Raw genomic sequence first — 20353 nt, 5'->3', positions numbered from 1 at the left:
TCAGATCATGATGCAATAAAAATTACATGTAAGAAAGAGCCAGGGAAAAGTAGAATGAAAATCAATTGGAAACTAAATAATTTCATTCTAAAGAATGAATGGGCCAAACAAGAAATCATAGAAACAATCAATAACTTTATCCAAGAGAATGACAATAATGAGACAACATACCAAAATCTATGGGATGCAGCCAAAGCAGTGCTTAGGGGAAAATTTATAGCTCTAAATGCTTACATGAATAAAAAAGAGAAAGAGGAGATTAATGAATTGGGCATGCAACTTAAAAAGCTAGAAAAAAAACAAATTAGAAATCCCCAATTAGACACTAAATTAGAGATCCTGAAAATTAAAGGAGAAATCAATAAGATTGAAAGCAAAAAAACTATAGAACTAATCAATAAAACTAAGAGCTGGTTTTATGAAAAAACCAATAAAATAGATAAAATACTGGTTAATTTGATTAAAAAAAAAGAAAGAAGAAAACCAAATTACCAGTATCAAAAATGAAAAGGGTGATGTTACCACCAATGAAGTGGAAATTAAAGCAATAATTAGGAAATATTTTGCCCAACTGTATGCCAATAAATTTGACAATCTAAATGAAATGGATGAATATTTACAAAAATACAAACTGCCCAGGTTAACTGAAGAGGAAATAAAATCCTTAAATAAACCCATATTAGAAAAAGAAATTGAACAAGCTATTAATGAACTCCCTAAGAAAAAATCCCCAGGGCCAGATGGGTTTACGGGTGAATTTTACCAAACATTTAAAGAACAATTAATTCCAATATTATACAAATTATTTGGAAAAATAGGTGAAGAAGGAGTTCTACCAAATTCGTTTTATGACACAAATATGGTGGTGATACCAAAACCAGGCAAAGCAAAAACAGAGAAAGAAAATTATAGACCAATCTCCCTAATGAATATTGATGCTAAAATCTTAAATAAGATATTAGCAAGGAGATTACAGCAAGTGATCACCAGGATAATACACTATGACCAGGTGGGATTTATACCAGGAATGCAGGGCTGGTTCAACATTAGGAAAACTATTAACATAATCAACCACATCAATAAGAAAACCAACCAAAATCATATGATTATCTCAATAGATGCAGAGAAAGCTTTTGACAAAGTACAGCACCCATTCCTAATAAAAACAATAGAGAGTTTAGGAATAGGGGGAGCTTTCCTTAGAATAATAAACAGTATCTACCTAAAGCCATCAGCAAGTATTATATGCAATGGAGATAAATTAGAGGCCTTCCCAATAAGATCAGGGGTGAAACAGGGATGTCCATTATCACCCCTATTATTTAATATTGTCCTAGAAATGTTAGCTTTAGCAATCAGAGAAGAGAAAGGAATTAAAGAAATTAGAATAGGCAAGGAGGAAACAAAACTATCACTCTTTGCAGATGATATGATGGTATACTTAAGGAATCCTCGAGAATCAAGTCAAAAATTACTTGAAACAATTAACAACTTTAGCAAAGTAGCAGGATATAAAATAAATCCACATAAATCATCAGCATTTCTATACATGACCAACAAAGTCCAGCAGCAAGAGATAGAAAGAGAAATTCCATTTAAAGTAACGGTAGGTAATATAAAATACTTGGGAGTCTACTTGCCAAGACAAACCCAGGAACTCTATGAACACAACTACCAAACACTCTTCACACAAATCAAATCAGATCTAAATAATTGGAAAGATATCAATTGCTCATGGATAGGCAGAGCTAATATAGTAAAAATGACAATACTGCCTAAATTAATTTACTTATTCAGTGCCATACCAATCAGGCTACCTAAAAATTATTTTATACAGCTAGAAAAAATAATAACAAAATTCATCTGGAAAAACAAAAAATCAAGAATCTCCAGGGAAATAATGAAAAAAAATTCACAGGAAGGTGGGTTAGCGGTACCAAACCTGGAGCTTTACTATAAAGCGGCAGTCATCAAAACTATCTGGTACTGGCTAAAAAATAGAGTGGTAGATCAATGGAATAGGCTAGGCTCAGGAAATGCAGTAGTAAATGACACTAGTAATGTAGTGTTTGATAAACCCAAAGACTCCAGCTTCTGGGATAGGAACTCAGTATTTGACAAAAACTGCTGGGAAAACTGGAAGATAGTATGGCAGAAATTAGGCTTAGACCAACATCTTACACCTTATACTAAAATAAGGTCAAAATGGATACATGATTTAGACATAAGAGGTGATACCATAGGTAAATTAGGAGAGAAAGGAATAGTGTACCTATCAGATCTTTGGAAAGGAGAACAGTTTTTGACCAAACATGAGATAGAGTATATTATAAAATGCAAAGTGGATGATTTTGATTATATTAAATTAAAAAATTTTTGTACAAACAGAAGCAATGCATCCAAAATTAGAAGGGAGGCAGAAAGCTGGGAAACAATTTTTGAGGCCAGTGCTTCTGATAAAGGCCTCATCTCTAAAATATATAGGGAATTAAATCAAATTTATAAGAATCCAAGTCATTCCCCAATTGAGAAATGGTCAAAGGATATGAACAGGCAGTTTTCTGATGAAGAAACCAAAGCTATCTATTCCCATATGAAAAAATGCTCTAAATCTCTAATGATTAGAGAGATGCAAATTAAAACAACTCTGAGGTACCACCTGACACCTATCAGATTGGCTAAAATGACAAAAAAGGAAGATAATAAATGTTGGAGAGGCTGTGGGAAAATTGGAACACTAATGCATTGTTGGTGGAGCTGTGAGCTGATCCAACCATTCTGGAGAGCAATTTGGAATTATGCCCAAAGGGCGATAAAGCTGTGCATACCCTTTGACCCAGCAATCCTACTTTTAGGTCTTTTGCCCAAGGAAATCATGGAAGGGGGAAAGGGACCCACATGTACAAAAATATTTATAGCTGCTCTTTACGTGGTAGCAAGGAATTGGAAGTTGAGGGGGTGCCCATCAATTGGGGAATGGCTGGACAAGTTGTGGTATATGAATACAATGGAATACTATTGTGCTGTAAGAAATGATGAGCAGGAAGAGTTCAGAGAAACCTGGAGGGTCTTGCGTGGGCTGATGATGAGTGAGATGAGCAGAACCAGAAGAACATTGTACACAGTATCATCAACATTGAGTATTGATCTACTGTGATGGACTATATTCTTCTCACCAATGCAATGGTACAGAAGAGTTCCAGGGAACTCATGATAGAAGAGGATCTCCAAATCCAAGAAAAAAAAAGAAAGAAAGAACTGTGGAGTATAGATGCTGATTGAACCATATTATTTCTTTTGTTTTGGGTGCTGTTGTTTTTTTTTTCTATTTTGAGGTTTTGCATCACTGCTCTGATTCTTTCTCTTGTAACAGGATTAATGCAGAAATAGGATTAATGTTATTATGTGTATATATATGTGTGTGTATATATATCTATATGTATATGTATAGAGATATATAGATATAACCTATATCAGATTACCTGCTGTCTAGGGGAGGGGGGAGGGAGGGGAGGGAGGGAGGGAGAAAAATCTGAAATTGTAAAGCATGTATAAACAAAAGTTGAGAACTATCTTTACATGTAACGGAAAAAATAAAATATCTCAAAAAAAAATCATATTCTATAAGATTGATGATTACACAATGTAATTTTATTTGTCCATAGCTAGTTGAAACAAATGTACTTTTACTCATCTTTTAAAATTAAAATATATGTAAAGAAAGAGTTATGTCTTTTGTGAATAAAAATGCTATTCCAGGCTCTTATTGTCTCAGTCCTAAATAATTAGATAGCTAGATTCTGATTAGTGAGAATAGTAAATCCCTTGAAATGTCCACCTACATATGAATCAGCACTATTTGAAATTCTAATTATGTCAAATATGGTCATTTGTTCCAGTACAATGGAAATAGACATTGTAGATTCGAATAACGGAATGATTTAAAAGAATTGATTATTCATACTAATTTTGATAAAGTTGCAATTGCTTCCTAGATGGTTTCTGTATGTCCAGTCTCTCTTTCCTTTAATCCTTCCTATCTATAGATGTCAAGCAAAAGTTGCCCAGACACCACTTTCCTTGTTTAATTTTCCTACTCAAGTATGTACAATGGCTCCCTGTTGTTTCCCTCAACAAATCAAACTTGTTTGCCTGACTTTTTTTCCTTGTTTAAGTTTATTATATTCTTGTTTGTAGTTCTCTCAAGAAGGACAATTATGTGTTATTTTAATAAAGTCCTTTTCTTATTTATCAATAATAAACAATTTGTGACACCATCGAGAGAGTTTGGTTCTTTGTTGAGATAGAGCTGTGAGCTTGAGATTATAAGATTTGAATTCCACTATCATTTCTGTCACTTATGTGTTCTGTGATCCTGAAATCTCTAAATCTTCTTTTCTTTTTTAGATTTCACTTTAAAGAAAATATGAAGCTGTTCAAAGAAGTATAGGAAATAGGCTTGTCTAAGATTCTGGATGTATATCATCTTTGAGTGATTTCAAAACCTTGATAAATCTCAGTTTCTTAACTTTTAACCTGATGCTAATAATATTTGTCTTATATACTTCATAGAATACAATACTTGTAAGTATTAAATGAGAAAGTATAAGTGAAAGCACTTTATATATTACAAAGGTGCTAAGTGTCAAGGTGTAAGATTTGTGGAATTTATATGTGTGTATATTCATGAAATTATAGATATTTTCTTCTTGACAAGCAATAATACCTACAATGCACTGTAAAAATATTTTTAAAGTAAGTTATAGTTAATCATGTAAATTAAAATTTATGCCTAGTGAATGTCTGATAATAATTTTTACTTGCTTGTATCTATGACCATCTGCTGATGACATATGCGCTCTTACTATTCTTTTTGTTGTTGTTGACTAAAAGAATGATAAAGTGGATAGAGTCTTGTAGTTAGTAAAATCTGGGTTCAAGTCCTTTCTCTGATACATACTAGCTACATAACCATGGGTAAGAAACTCCACCTCTCACACCCTAGGCAACTCTCTTAGAGCATAACTTTGAGACTATTTGCTGATTTTTGTGGAGAATGCTTTTACACCAGGGATTTCTACACAAATGAAATCACTGGACAAAAAAAAAAAGGAAAGAAAAGAACCATTGCAATTATTAGTTAAACCTGTAGGTCTTTCATATGTTAGCATTTGCCATGTAAATTGGATAAGCTATTTGAATTCTTCTTACATAGAGGTGTTCCATGAATGAGGCTATATAGAATTATTGGGTGAATGTCAGTGTTAAAAGTGAAGGGTCTTTACAGCAATGAGTAACTTTGAAACAGATTCATTGAAGATCTTGGTGACTTGATGACTGGGAAGAGGTGTTCTTACTATTCCCAAATGATAAATGGTTGGAATAAATGAACATGCAATTCTCAATGGAAGAAATCCTATCAACAACCATGTGATTTTAAAAAGTTCCTCCAATACACTAATTATTATATAAAATGTAAAATAAGGGAACTTAATTCTGAAGTTTCAGGTCACACTTGTCAGGTAGGCAAAGCTGACAAAAAGAAAATGACAAATCCTTCAGAGGTTGTATAAAACAGATATGTTAATGTAGAATTATGAATTAGTCCAGGCATTTTTGCAAAGCAGTTTGGAACTATACCCCCTGAATTACTGAACTATGTATACTCTGATCTTTGGATACCATTCCTTGATTTATATCCCAAATATGTCTGTCTGCATGCATGAGTTTATGTATGTAAATATAAATTATATAAACACACATATATAACATATATATAAAATCTCAAACATGTGTATATATATATTCCAAGTATGTATGTATACATATGAATTATGTGACATGCACACATACATGTACATTATATACAGATGTATATTCACATACATCTATGTATCCATTTATCAAAATGGGATAGCTAGGTAATGCAGTGGATAAAGCATAGGCCCTGGATTCAGGAGGACCTAAGTTCAAATCCAGCCTCAAACACTTGACACTAGCTGTGTGATCCTCGGCAAGTTACTTAACCCTCATTGCCCTGCAGAAAGAAAGGAAGAAAGAAAGAAAGGAAGGAAGAAAGAAAGAAATAAAGAAAAGGAAGGAAGGAAGAAAATGAGGGAAAGATGGCTTCTAAAGTCCCTTCTATCTCTAAGAACTCATGATCCTACAACTGCTAATCTGTGGTGTCAACATAAGTCCTGATTACCTGGCAAGATGTGTATGCATAGGCTTGAATTTTCTTTATTTGTTTATCTATAGTATCTTCTTGATTAATCAGTCCATGAATTAATATTTATTAAGGGCCAACTATGTGTCAAGGATTGTTCAAAGTGCTTAGGATAAAAGAAAGGTTAAAAAAAAGGCAGTCCTTGCTTTCGAGGAGCTGACAGTCTAATGTGGAAACAACATGCAAATAGCTATATACAAACAAGGGAGATATATATATATATATATATAGAGAGAGAGAGAGAGAGAGAGAGATCGACAGAGACAGAGAGAGAAAGAGAGAGAGAGAGACAGAGACAGAGAGACAGAGAGAAAGACAGAGAGACAGAGACAGACAGAGAGAGAGACATAGACAGAGATAGACAGACAGAGACAGAGAGACAGACAAAGACACAGAGACAGAGAGACAGACAGATAGATCTCAGAGAGAAGGCATTAGGATTAAGGAGGATTGGGAAAACCTTTATGCAGAAGGTAAGAATTTAGCTGAGACTTGAAAGAAATCAAGGAAGCTAGGGGGTGGCGGTGAGGAGGAAGAGTGCTATTATCTTCTTAGAGATGATGTTCAGGAGATCACCTTCTCCTAGGCAACCAGCTGTTGGACACAAGAGATCCTGGCCTCTTAAACTCATGAGGTTGCCATGAAGGGTAGAAACAAATAATCTCACCATCACTGATTGCTCATAAATTCTCAGAGAAAGAAAGACAAAGCTGAAGAGGCAAACAGAAACTTGAAATCCAGTCTCACTCTTGTCCAGGTCAGCAGCTGTGTTCATTGCCAGGTAAGTGCATTTGTTATTGCTACGAGGGGAGGAGCAGAGAGAGAATTTGAAAGTACACACACACACACACACACACACACACACACACACACACACACACACACACACAGAAAGAGACAGAGAGACAGAGGCAGAGAAAGTAAGAGAGAGCTTCTCCTGACTCAAGGACCATCCATTTTGCACAGCTTGCCATCATCCACTTCTGATTTTGGGTCAAAGGAAACAGCCAATAGTCTGACCACAAATGTCCTTTAGCTAGAGGATAGAGTATATTTGTCTCTAGAAATAACAAGTGCACACGCTTGCCTCTACACATCCTACAAGGGATGTGTGCCACAGGCCCATCCTCATACATGCACCATGGAGTATGTTTCAAAGCAACCAGTGATTGCTTATAAATATGCTTATTTTTTGTATTAAAAAAGTTTTAAAAAACCCATTAGCCTCATAGTAGATAGAACTCTTTATGTTCTTTATTTTAGTGTGAAGTTAACTCAGTGAACATAAAGGACTCTGATCAGCCGAAAATTCTACTTGAATGAACAAATTTGCTTTCCATGAATATCATATGAGGTTGCCAAATATTTTATACACTAAAATATTTCAAAAAACATAAATGCACTAAAGGTTATGCAATGCAAATTGAGAAAAGGATTTCAAACTTTAGATTCTCTATACTTCAAGAAGAATATGTCTAAATAGGGAAATAACTATATTTTCATCCACAAAATTACATTGAGACTAATAACTTAAAAATTAGAGTTTTAATAAATATCTGGACCATTTAATCTTTATGTTATAATAAAATAAAGAGTTTATAAGTCCATAATGATTCAACTAAAATTATATGCAGACTCCATATTTAGAACAATAGTACTTGGATGCTCCCTTATGTAAGACATATTCATCTGGGGTCATCTCCAGTTGTCCCTGACATATACCTTGCCACTGGACCCAGATGGTTCTGGAGAGAGAGTGAGGTTGGTGACCTTGCACAGCCTGCCTCTCTTAAATCCAATTCATTGCAAGTCATGACATCACCCTGATGTCACCATCCTCTTTGAAAACAGAGGAAAAAACAACTTTTTTTTTTTGGTGAGGCAATTGAGGTTAAATGACTTGCCCAAGGTCACACAGCTATTAAGTGTCAAGAGTCTGAGGCCGGATTTGAACTCAGTTCCTCCTGAATCCAGGGCCGGTGCTCTATTCACTGTACCACCTAGCTGCCCCACAACAACAGCTTCTTAAAGGTGAATATGCTTTATGTGCTGATAGTTAGAATGGATACTTTTTTAGCACAGAGGTCAATCTGTACTGAGCACTATTCCTTCCCAATAGTGAAATATAAGTGAGGGTGCCTAGGCTGCCTAGGCTGCCTAGTTAGATGTGGTAAATTTATTGCACGAGGGATAGTAGGTAGGTGGAGGGGTTGGGTTAACAGAAATAACCAGAGTGTCTATTGAGTCCAGAAGTATAATCATTATCCTCTAAAGAAATTGAAATGTATATGTGTGTTGGGGGGGCGGGGAGTGGGAAGAATATTCGTGATCAGGCTGGTTGGCCCTTACGTATTTAGTTATGCATTATAGAATCAAGACCCAAAACTAGGACCCAAGTGGCTACTGAGAGAAAGGTAGATGACCTCATCATATCCTTTGTCACTTTTTCATTTTTTTCAAAATGTATGCAATGTTATGGGGTAGGGGTTTGTTCCTCCCCCCTCCATTCCAATCAATATAATCACAGGAGTCCCAGGCAGCAAAATACAATCACTAAATCGAGTCTAAATGAGGTACAGTCAAGTCCTCAATCAATTTGAGGTCGGTGAATTGCTCTAATCATTGTATGAAGGCAGATGACATTACATAGGAAATGTCGTGCAGTTGGGTAGAAGTATTTAGACCTATCTTTAGCCTTTGTATAATACATCAAGTCAATTTAGAATTGGGATTCCAGAAACAGTCCATTGCATTGGTTATCAAATTTATCAATGAAGGACTCCTGAGAGGGTATTGACTTGAGGGGGGGAAGATCAAATTTCTTTTCTCCTTCTCTCTCCCCTCTCCATATCGACCACCAGGTGATGACTATGTGAATTTCAAAAGGTCAAAAATCTGGGGTTTCCGCCAACATTTGTAGCAGTGCATAGCAGATCAGCAGCAGCTGAATGAGGCAGCTCCTGTATCAGAACTGAAAGACACATGAAGACAAACAAGAAAGAATGAGGAAAAGCAGCTTCAGGACTTTTTACAAGGGCATGAACCCTTGGGGTCTGAATAGAGCTAGACATTAGGAGAACTTCATTAAGGACTACATAAAGGGAGAAAAGGACTTCTAGTAACCAGATCTGTTTGTTTAGAATTTAGCCACTTAAGTGATCTCTAGGTTTGAGTCTACCTCATCCATAGGTGCCCAGACACCTTGTTTGTGCAAGGGGAAAGTGTATCTCCAATTTTGTAACAACTATTCTTGCTATAGCTACTTTGTAAAAGTTAAGTAACTTTGTCTAGTAAGCAATATGGAAGCAGCTAAATGGTGGAGTGGATAGATTACTGGGGCCTGGAGTCAGGAACACTCATCTTTGTGAGTTCAAATCTGGCCTAAGACACTTACAAGTCAGACATGACTGAACAACAAAAGTAATAAATGTCGAACTTGACAGTGGGGACTAGAAGACAATAATAGAAACTCCCAGCCCCTCAGGGTTACCCTAAGTATCTTAAAGAGAGAAATAGTCAACCACCCTCTAGAGACCACTAATTTATTGTGAATTGGAGCATTAGCCCTGAAGGGAGTTCTGCTTATACATGAATTGTAGTTAAGTAAATTCCCTTAAATATGAACTGTCTCTCTCTTGAATATAGAAAAGAATTCTTCAAAAAAAAAAAAAAACAACCTATCTACACAGTTTAAATTTTATTTACATCATAACCACTTGTAGTGTGTCTAGAACTTGGTTTTTTAGGTGGTGACAGAAAGTACAAACAACATTTATATATATATAAAAGATATATCTATATATATATATATATCTATATAGATATATCTTTTAACCAGTGATATGAATTTTTCAGAGGTTAGTCAGATAATAGAGACAACAACCTGTAGTACCGAAATATTTTGGTAAAAAAGGTGTGGTGTGGGTAGGGCAGGCAGGCCCTAGATAAAACTGTAAAGTTGATGAAATATGCCTACAGCATTATCCAACCCTCATTTTAGCATCTTCCCTATTCATATGTGAGGCGTTGTCTCCCAGTAATTGAAAGCAAAGTCCTCAAACATGATAGGGAAGATGATGCTACTGTCCTGTTCCCCCAACAAACCAGGGATTGAGATCTGTGATAAAGACCATTTCTTGGGGGCAGCTAGGTGGCACAGTGGATAAAGCACACCGGATTCAGGAAGACTTGAGTTCAAATATGATCTCAGACACTTGACACTTACTAGCTATGTGAACCTGGGCAAGTCACTTAACCCTCATTGCCCCACCAAAAAGAAGGAGAAGACGGAGAAGAAGAAGGAGAAGGAGAAGGAGCGGAAGAAGAAGGAGCGGAAGAAGGAGAAGAAGAAGGAGAAGGAGAAGGAGCGGAAGAAGAAGGAGCGGAAGAAGAAGAAGAAGGAGAAGAAGAAGAAGAAGAAGAAGAAGAAGAAGAAGAAGAAGAAGAAGAAGAAGAAGAAGAAGAAGAAGAAGAAGAAGAAGAAGAAGAAGAAGAAGAAGAAGAAGAAGAAGGAGAAAACATTTCTTTGTTTGGAAATGTACCAGTTATGACTTAGAGATCTACTGTTGATCCTAATTCAAAGTTTAGATAATTGGTTTAAGGGATATGAAAACTGGTAAGCTAACATTCACAATTGCGAAGTCTCCCTTTGAAAGATAGGTAGCACAGTGTAATGGAAAAGTGTATTGCTAAGGAATGGACCCTCATCGTTGAGTCATGTTTCAGTCATGTCCTATTCTTTGCTACCTCATTTGAGGTTTTCTTGGCAAAGATACTGGAATAATTTGATATTTCCTTTTCCAGCATCTTTTACAGATGATGAAACTATGGGAAACAATGTTAACTGACTTTCCCAGGGTCACACAAGCTAGTAAATTTCCAAGGCTAGATTTGAACTCAGAACTGAGTCTTTCTGCCTCCAGGCCTGGCATTCCATCCACTGTGCCACCTAGTGGCTTTATAGGAAACAACATGGGGTAGTAGATAGTGCTGAATTCTGGAGTCAAGAAGTTCTTAGATACTTAATAGCTGTGTAAGTTGGGTAAGTTGCTTAACCTCCTTGGGCCTCCCTTTCAGCATTTGGAAAAAATGAGGGATTGGTCTCTATGGACGTTGAAGTCCCTTTTAGCTCCATATCCTATGATATGCTTTAGTGGAAGAGCTATAAACCTGTAGGGAGAAAGCCTGTCTTAGGTATATCACTTAAATTTGCTGAGCCTCAGTTTCTCCATAAAATGGGGATAATTGCTTTTGTCCAATGAGAGAGTGTGTTAAAATACTGTGTAAACATAAAATTTATCTTTGTGATCACTGATATCACCATTATCATCAGAAAATCTCATTTTCCTGCTATAGTCACAGTTCCTATCTTTTGGGTTACTACCACAAAATTCAAGAATGATTTCTAGGCTTTTCAGAGGAGCCAGAAACATTATACAGAACATGCATCTAGCAGTTGGAGGTGTCCAGTGTGCTCATTCAAAGAATACACCTAAGTCAGTTACTATGTTTGTTGCTTTCCTAAGTCAGAGAGTTTTGGAATTTTGAAATTTTAAATCTTTGCTTATGATCTGTCAAAGGCCATTTGAAAGTCGTTCTCAATATGAATGCATAATGATATAAGTATTTTACAATTGTAGGTTATGATTTTTCTACTAAGAAAATATGCATTCAGATGTTTTTGACTCATTTCATTTTGTTTTTGGAGTATGAGGTCTACATGGAGTGGAACAAATTAGTGAGTTTTGGGACATAGGAATACTTTCCATCCTATGGGACATGCATTAGACCCAGTGGTACTAACTTTAAATCTGAGGATCTTAAGCAAACCTTTTTAAAGGTCTTGGCTCCCCACCCCCAACTGCAATTATATACTCTGAGAGGGAGAGTTATTTTAAAGTGTTTGTTTAGGGCCCCTAATTTAAAGTTAGGTAGTTAGGTAGCTCAGTGGATATGCCCTGTTCCTTGAGTCAGAAAGAGCTGAGTTCAAATTTGACCTCAGACACTTATTAGCTGTGCAACCCTGGGGAAGTTATTTAACCTCTGCTTGCCTTAATCCACTGGAGAAGGAAATGGCAAACCACTTTGCCAAGAAAACCCCATGGAGAGTTTTGGCAGGCTGTTTCACAAAGAATTAAACATAACTGAACAACAATTTAAAGTCAGTACAAAAGGCTGATAAGTTGTCACCAGTAGGGGGGAGAGTTTTCCTGCTTTCTAGAGCCCTAAACATTTCTCAGTCTGCTCTAGTGATAATTTATATCTGAAGGATTAAGTAAATGTCTCAAAGGGTAGAGGTCAAGGGTAGTGGGACAGGAAGCTGAGCGAGGTATCAGGGCAAGAGTGGAAGTGTTTGGAGAAACCCTCAGGTTGTTGGTATTTGGTTGAATCAGGAGTCCAAGCAGGAGATCAAAGATCAAGTTCTATCTGTTGGCATCTATCTTGGGTAGCTGTTGAAATGACAATGAGTACTTCAAAGATCAACATTCACAAGCCCAGACAATCTTTGTAACTTCCTAAGGACTGCACCATTGCTTTCTATCCTCAAACCAAATCCCATATCACACCTTAGAACACAGAGATAAGTTTAATATTCCCCAAGTTGAAGTTCCCTGAGAAAGAGACTGCAAAGATGGAATTTGTTCAGATGGAACATGAGAAGCAATCTTAAGGGACTAATAATTATCAAATATCTTGTTATTAGCACATAAAGAAGTATTTAATTATTTTGTTTTGTTTTTGTGTTTTGTGAAACAGAGCAATGGGGGGGGGGGTGTAGCTTTTTGTCATAAATGGAGGTTAGTCCAACCTGGGCAGAGATCCCAGCATGTACTCTAAAGTGCATTAGTCCCTGGTTTTACTGTATTAATACTTCTGTGGTTTGGAAGGAAATGCTCATGTTACTGTGCAGCACCTGAACATTAGGCTTGGGGAATACTGTTTTGAGGCTTCAGATATTGAATGTTGGAGAAGGTCAGTGAGAACGATTCAGTGACCCTTAATTCATTTTCAGGTCCAATTTCCCAACATTTCTAGTCTCTTCTAAGCTGATGGCCTCATGTGACAACATTTACATTGGAGGACTCTGTGACAGTATTTCTAATGTTTTCCAACTTTGGATTTGAAAAGTTTGTTTTGGCAGATTTGCCATGGTTTGGGTTTGGTTTGCTTGGCTAGAATGTGGCCTGTTCAGACAGGCTTGAATTCCTACCTCAAGGATTTCCCTGAGCCTTAGCAGTGGTAATAAACACAATCAAAGGCTTTGAGGGTTCTAGGGAGGTTCCTGCCAATGATTTGACTTGGACATTTAGACTTTTTTTTTAAGTTGAAAGGGACCTCTGAAAGGTACCTCAGCCACCACATAATCCAACCCCTTCATCTTCCAGATCAAATTTGGGTAGTGAGAGATTTAAATTGTCCAAGGCCACATAGCTAGTTAGTAGCAAAGCCCAGACTAGAACCCAAGTCTTTCTTGATTCCAAATATTTCCAATGTGTCATCATGGATATGACTTTATATAATTGACTTTATGTAGAAACAGCTCATTCAGTTCAATTCAACAAAAAAACACTGATTAAGTGTTTACTTTACTATGTGCCAGATATTATGCTAGATGCTGGGAATACAAAGTCAAAACTGACATAGTCTCTACCCTCAGAGAGCTTATAGTCACTGGGGTGTAGAGAAAGGAATAATGTGCACACAAATTACAAGATGGGAAATATATACAAAATAAAAACAAAATAATTATCATAGTGGGGGAGAACTAAGAAGAGTAAGGATTTTGAAAGGCCTACTCTAGGAAATGAGCTGCAGTTGAGAGAAAGTCAGGGATTTGATAAGAAATGGATGAGGAGAGAGTATTGATAGCATGGGGTACTGTCAGTAAAAAGTCATGGAGGAAGATGAAATGTCATGTATGGGGGACAGCAATTGTTTATTTCATCCTTAAGGTTTACTGAGAGCTTTCTCATAGCTCTCATAGATTGTTACCAAGAATATATAGGTTGGGGCAGCTAGGTGGCACAGTGGATAAATCACTGGCCCTGGATTCAGGAGGACCTGAGTTCAAATTTGACCTCAGACACTTGACACTTACTAGCTGTGTGACCCTGGGCAAATCACTTAACCCTCACTGCCCTGAAAAAAAAACAGAATATATATTTTAAGTGGTTCCTATGTTATTATATTCATTTTATGAATAAGGAAACTAATACTTGAAGTATGAAAGAGACTAACTCAATGTTAGAAAGTGTTATATCTGTTACATGAATTGAGGTATTTTGCTTCCAAGTCTAGCAATTTTCTCACTATGTCAGAAGGTTTTGAAAACCAGGTCATTGAATCTAGATGGATTCATAACTTCTTTGGAAAAGGACAGAATTTATTAAATATAACTTTTGAATGAATTAAAAAGATAGTATTTATAAAGAAAAAAAACAACCTATATATTTCTAATTCCTTTTCAACTGAGAAATTCTCACAGATAATATATTTCAATTTTAATGGCTCATAGTATGTATATATGTATATATGTATATATATGAATACTACGATTAATCCCTTGTGTTGAGTTAAGTGGCTTAAATAATAACTTGAAATATCCCTATTGAATATATATAATAGCATTACTGGTTTAAATAAGAATATTACTGGCATATGATAATTCAATGAATCTTCATTTTTACTGGAAGCAGGAATAATGATGTTGTAAAGGAAATGATCATAAATATTTCATTAAACAAAAATGCAGCAATTAAATGTAAACTGAAATTAAGAAGGGGAGCCTAAGTCTCAGAGTACTGGAATTAGTATATAATGCCTTTCACGTGCAGTGAATCTATTTGAGGAAGTGTAACCAGAAATCTTTGTTACCTTGATGAGTGTTCAATTCAAGGTCAGTCTACCTATAACTTTTGCCCTGAAGAGATTATGTCCCTAGGTATGCTACCAAATTATGTGATTTCATAGGATTGAACACTACCTAGTAGGCTACTGTGGAAAGAGTACTAGAGTTAGCGTAAGAGGACCTGGGTTCAAATCTTACTTTTGTCGCTTACTACTTGTGTGTCCTGGTTAAGTTTACTAAAGTAATGAGGTTAAGTTGCTTAACCTTTCTAGCCCTCAGTTTTTGTAACCCTAAAAGGAAGAAATTGGACCATAAGGTCTCTAAGGACTCTTCTAGCTCTCATTCTCTCATTTTATGACATGGATTTGAATATTGGCCATAAGGTACAATAAGGTCAACATTACATTTCCCTGGGGACAAGGTATGAGGAATAGGGGTGGAGGGAGTGGGGGGTGACTGGCAGAAGAAGAGTCTGGACAGATGTCTAGAAGCTGTTTCATGAAATACATTCTGCCTGCTTGGTAGGATGCTATAGAGGTTGGGTGGTTGACTTGAATGATACAAATGGATCAACTTGCTTTAACTGTTCAAGGAAAGGTACGTGTCTCACTCAAGAGAACCACTGATAATGGCCCTATAAAGCACACTTGTTGACAGAAACAGTCAGACATATTAAGGTACAAATGGATAAGGTGAATTGCCTATGGCAGGCAATGGTGATTGCTTTAACTGTTTTTTTTTTTTTTTTGGTGGGGAATATTGAAAAAGCAAAAAATATCAAGTAAATCATGGATGGCAGGAGCCAGTGTTGTGGTGCCTCTGTGGGAAAAAAGCAAAAACATAACAAACCAGAAGCTTTTGTTTTTCTAGGAGATCTTGTGAGTGTTGTTATTATTTTTTTATTATTATACATTATTATTATTCCTTTCAGATTTCTTATAGCATTTTGTTCTCTCGTGCATTATGCTCTGCATAAGGTGCAGAGTCAAGTTTTTATTTTAAAAGCACAAAAATAAAGTTGTAACAATAATGTGGGAATTCTGAGTTGAAGGGTGTTCACTTGACATTCATAAGCAATTCTAATGTCCTTAAGTACTGTGAGAGCAGGCACAGTAAGGGAGCACTGGATTGGTCTACCTCATATGGATGTTATTTGGTGGAATTGAGAGTAAAATTTCCTATTGTTATCCTTGTTGTTGTCCCCTCTCAGAGCTGGGGCTGAAATCCTTGCTAGTTGTCAATACCCTCCTTCTTTGCAGTGGAAGAGATCTCAAAGTTAATGCCAACATTTTCTCAGAATGAAACTGGATGGTTGAATGGGGTAAAACATTCTCCAAGTCCTCTAAACCCTTATTTTCTAGTACTAAGAAAACTTACTTTGGGGATTCATCACTTTGTTCCCTGATAGTTCCATATGGAGAGTTGTACTAGTAAAGGAAATTCTAAAGGCACAAATGCAAATGATTTTGTGAAGATGACAATGGGGGGATGTGTAAAGAGGCTGAATTTTTTGTTGCTTCCTCATGCCCTAATCAGGGGATTGACAAACTAACTCCTGTGGGCCAAATCTGGCCTGCCACCTGTTTAAACAAAAATGTTTTTTAAAAAATCTTATCTTTCCAGCCATATAAAAATAGGTGATAGGGTTTCTTTGGTCTGTGAGCCATAGCTTGCTGATCCATGATGTAGCTAATAACACTTTCAGATCTAGAACTTTCACCCATGGGGTATTTAGCTGAGTCCTTTAATAATTCATCAACCCTCACTAGTTAGGTAAGTCATCATAATGAAGAGCACAGAGTGTGGGATGGATTAATCATGGGGAAATAGGCAGTGTGGGGGTCCTTAGGTATTCCTCTTTAAAGAATTACAACTTTCCCACACAATCCAATTAGAATAAAATAGTCTTTTATTTGGGTGTTTAGAGAAAGTGACCAAAGATATCTTAGAGACATCTTGCTTATCCAACAAAGAAAGGCAAAAGTTTTTATAGAAGGTAGATGGGATGACTGACCACCTGACAATGGAGGGTTGGTGGTCCTGACTTCTAGAGTTATCCCTGTCTCCTGATGCCACTCAGGCAGCAGGCACACTCAATGGGCTTATTTCCCTTACTTCTTAGGTGTGTCCATTCTTTAATTTACCTTCTCAAGGAGAGTTACCCCAGACCCATATCAAAGAGGGCAGAGTGTTAGATGGGTTAGTCAGGAAATATCTGATTTTGAATCACTGAATCCTTAGGAATATGTGACTACGGGTAAATCACTTACCTGCTCTAAGCCACGGTTTCCTTATTTGTCAAATGTGTACAATAACTATAATATGTTTTTCACATAGTTGTGAGGAGAGAGAATCCCATAAGAGTTCGAGAGAGAGAAGTGATAAGTAATAGTAACTGGTGATTCTCTGCTAAGGGATAAGAGGCAGTTATTTGTTGACTTGATTAGCTGTTTTCTCAAAGCATATACCCCAAATAAGTGATACAGAACCTCCCAAGACTTTTCTCTCCTCTCTTTCCCTCCCCTCCACTCCCTTCCCCTCCCCTCTCCTCTCTGTCTCTGTCTCTGTCTCTGTCTCTCTGTCTCTCTCTCTCTCTCTCCCTCCCTCTTTCTTTCACTGTCTAGACTAGACTGGAAGTACAGAAACCACTCATGTATCTGATTATACTTCTGATCAGCATGGGACCTTTCACATTATCTGTTTCCAATCCTGTCCTGTTTGCTCTACCTTAAGCAGTCTGGTGGCCCCCTGCTCCCAAGGGGTCACCATACTGATTCTAGACTTAGTGGGGATACCCAATCTGCTTGATTCACTGCAGCTCAGATTCTTTAAGTTCTAGAGAGCCACCAACCTCAGTCTTCCTGGTATCAGGGATTACACGCATGTACCACCATTCCTGATCTGAGATATTCCAACCAACTATTTCTTACTTTTGGTGATTTGTATGGGCCCACAGGATACTGCAAGAAGAAATCTAAAAAGCATTTCTAAAGATTCGAAAGGATTAAGCAAGAAACTGAAGGACTGAAAGAAGAATACAAGCATTTATGAAATAAGTAGTATGTGACAGACACTGTACTAAGTGCTTTACAAATATCTGATTTGATCTTCACATCAATCCTGGGAAGTAGGTGCTAATATTATCCCCATTTTATACTTGAGAAAACTAAGATAGACAGTAAATTACTTGTTCAGGGTTACACAGCTAATAAATATCTGAGGAAAGATTTAAACTCAGATTTTCCTGATTTTAGACTCTCTATTCTATCCACTATGCCAACTATCAGCCTGTAGAGTACATTTAGTGTTTTTATTATTGCTGCCCATCAGTGACAAGGGATATAGAAGAAAACCATATTTGGGAAATGAACAAATAGTTAAGATGCTTTCTTGGCATGTGATTATGAATTTTGGATCACGCCAACACATAAGAATTACATCTTCCTGCCTGGTGATAGAGTACTCCTAACAAAGGCCTTGAGAGAGTATTGAAGAATGGCTAAACAAACAGTGGTGCATGAATGAAATAGGACATAGATTTCCCCTAAGAAACAATGAATACAGAGAAATCAAAACTGGAACATTCTGATCAGTCAATGAGTATCTGAGAATTGCAGGTTGTTTGGGCTTGTGGAGTCCCTGTGGGATGGAAGAAGAGGAGGGAATGAAGGATGGCAACATACCATGAATTAAAAGCCGTTTTGGCAGATCTGAGTGGCACATATTCCATTGCAGGTGCAGCTGCATAGGGCTAGATACATTGGAAGCTCTTAAAAGGTTACATAATGCTCCTGTTGGCATTAAGTTTGTGACAATTACAACCAAAATGAGCAAGGGTGAGCTATTAGAGAGACAGACAAAAATGCAGTCTGATATTACTAAAGATGAAGATTTCACTCCTGACAACATCCAGAAACTTAGTGAAGAGGAAGAGGAAGCATGTGGGCTGATTGAGGTAAGAACTACCTGATTTTCAGAGAATGGCTACAAATATTACTAATTCTTTGGGCACAGGATTGGTAACTGAACATTTTATTGATACATTTTCTAATAAAGCACTTTGTCTGTTACTGGATGGTGCTCTGTTCATTACTATATGAAGCCAAATATCATAAGAGGAATGATGGCTTAACTCTGGGACATAGACCATTTGGTTTTGGTTTGGAGTATGTCATGGGCATGAAAGCCACAATGGAGGGGAAACCAGAGTCAAGAATTTTCTTGGAAACTTTGCATTACACTGACAACATACCAGAGGGGGCTATTATAATTAGAGATGACTATAAAGATGATGCTGGTACATCTCACAATATTGGAATGGAAAGCATTTTGGTGAAGACTGGGAAATATTGAGAAGCAGATGAAGGGAAAATTAATACAATTCCTCACTCAACCTATGCAAATTTCTCACACGCTATGGACCATATCCTGCAACATCTAGTATGACGAAGATGGCTGTCTGAAGGAATCTGAAATCTAAATTCCCATTTCCCAGAATGCATCTTTTTAAACTCTGTGAGGCAGGATAAACAACAATAGGCACTTAGTCATGATGAAATAGGCAGCATTCTTTTATTATACATTAACGGATAAAAGGTATTGAATTGTAGCTGTCCAGCAAGCCTTGCTATTTTTTTTTTTTTTATTTCGTCAAGAGGATGAGAAAGAAAGCAACAAAAAGGAGAAATTGTATACAATTTTCCTGAACATATTCATCAAGTTAGTCAACTCTGGGAGAGAAAATCCGCCATAAGGTACAGTGTTTTGCTTCTCTTTTAACTATTTCTCTGTGGGGGAGAGGGGACAGTGCTCAGTGTGAATAAGGTTGAATTGGGGGAATTTGTGAAATTATCTTTTTAAATTAAATAATTTAGGGAAACATGGGAAGACTCATATCAGCTGATATAGAGTGAACTAAGCAGGGCCAGGAAATCAATATATGAAAACACTAGAAAAAATATAAATGGAAAGAAAAACAATAAAAATCTTGAATTCTGTAAAATTATAATACCAATAAAAACTTGCTTCCAGAGAAGAGTAGATAATAGATCTCTTTCCCTTCATTGTTGAGATCCGGCAACAATGGGTAAAGAATATTGCATGTCCTTTAATGGCTAGTTTTGTCAAATTTATTATGTTTTTATTTTGCTTTTGAATTTTCATTATAGTGTGGAAATTTATTTTGATTTGGAGACCCTGCCTTTGGGCTGAGATTAAAAAGCCTTAGGGCCTCAAGGGTGTTTTTCTGTGCAAGAGGGGCTGGTGCCCCTCCCCCTCAG

This window comes from Dromiciops gliroides, chromosome 3, assembly GCF_019393635.1.
Source record: "Dromiciops gliroides isolate mDroGli1 chromosome 3, mDroGli1.pri, whole genome shotgun sequence".
Taxonomy (NCBI): domain Eukaryota; kingdom Metazoa; phylum Chordata; class Mammalia; order Microbiotheria; family Microbiotheriidae; genus Dromiciops; species Dromiciops gliroides.
The sequence above is the reverse complement of the archived record's forward strand: the minus strand, read 5'-3'. Positions refer to the sequence as shown.